At 46.4% G+C, this 1,341-nt stretch overlaps 1 non-coding gene across 1 annotated transcript; it reads right to left on the bottom strand.

Annotated features, from left to right (window-relative positions):
• Nucleotides 1-343: 343 nt before the first annotated feature.
• On the bottom strand, nt 344-499 carry LOC128472163 (U1 spliceosomal RNA). The gene has a single exon (XR_008346165.1). It is a non-coding gene; the product is annotated as a U1 spliceosomal RNA (small nuclear RNA).
• Between the last annotated feature and the right edge of the window lie 842 nt (nt 500-1,341).

Below are 1,341 nucleotides of genomic sequence, written 5' to 3'. Positions count from 1 at the left end.
TCCAAAATCAAATCAAATTAAAAAAAACGTGAAGTGGAGGCCCAATTAATTGGCACACGTGCACATGGTACATTTTGTGAAAATAAATAAGAAGTGTTCAGCGCTCGGCTGAAATAAAAAAAATTGTTCTCTTTCAAGCCCATAAGGGCGAGTAAAGGGAAGTGCTTTCATAGCGAGGCCTTGTGTTCTTCATCGTGCAAATTGGGGTGGGGAGTGCAGACCGTGGAGAGTGTCACCAGCATACTACAAGCTGGGGCTCAATTTCGCACCTCGGGCTCCATGTTACCTCGACCTTAAGGCCAGAGGATCAAGCTTTTCCCCTCCCGTCCTAGAGGTACTACACTTGATCTTAGCCAAAAGGCCAAGATTTTTTTTTTGCAGTCGAGTTTCCCGCATTTGGGGAACTCTCAGGGGTCAGCACAGCCGGAGTGCAATGGCTGAGCCTCACCCTGGGAGAACCCCCATCGTGATCAGGGTATCTCCCCTGCCAGCCAAAAGGCCACGCTGTTTCATCAGAGGTCCCTATCCAAAATCGCAAAGCAAACTAAAGTTGAAGGGATAGCTAGGAGTGCGAGATCTAACAGTAAGCCGAGGTCATAAGTCAGATAATCAATCGCCAACGGTCAGGAGAAGGGCACAGAAACAGTGGGACAGGAACTAGAAACATGGTTCAGGTAACAGAATGCTGAGTTGCTGATACTAACTGAGCAACTAGAAAAAGCGAAAAATGCCTTTACATAGTAATTGGTTAGGCTGGTTAATTGGTAGAAATCCCTTTAAGAGGTGTAGCGTCATACATGTCCCTGCCTATAGTACCACTAATTTGTCACAAGGTGTCAGCAGACACCACTGCAAGATCCAGATTTCCCTGGAGCTTTTAACTGAGGACACTGTGTGGGACCTGCTTAACAACGGACTAGTAGAGACTTAATAGGCTGTGCAGTCTGCAGATAGCCAGCTAGGTGAGTCTTCAATGGATACTGGTCCCACAGAAGTTATTCTGGCCACAGATATGCTTAGTCCAAATTTAGAAGGGCTTTTTTGGGTCCGAAGCAGGTCTCCCTCACACATCTAGGCAAGGGGATTGGGGTTCTCTGATTTCATTGTTGAGGTCTTTTTATGTAGGGGTTCACCCCCTGTTGCTGATCTGTTTGTAGCGCCCACTACTACAGCAACGGTTTGCGGGGCTTCCTCTTCAAATAGCAGGTCCCCTTTGGGGACTCCGTGAAACCAGATGATAATGGGAAGAAGAAAAAAGAAGGTGTTTAGGTACGCCTTTACGATTCCGCTAGGGGAAAGAGTTACGTTTGTTACCTCTAAAACAAGAGGTAAATAAAATTT

The sequence above is a fragment of the Spea bombifrons genome, chromosome 13 (assembly GCF_027358695.1).
Source record: "Spea bombifrons isolate aSpeBom1 chromosome 13, aSpeBom1.2.pri, whole genome shotgun sequence".
NCBI classification, from domain to species: Eukaryota; Metazoa; Chordata; class Amphibia; order Anura; family Pelobatidae; genus Spea; species Spea bombifrons.
This window is presented reverse-complemented; position numbering and strand designations above follow the sequence as displayed.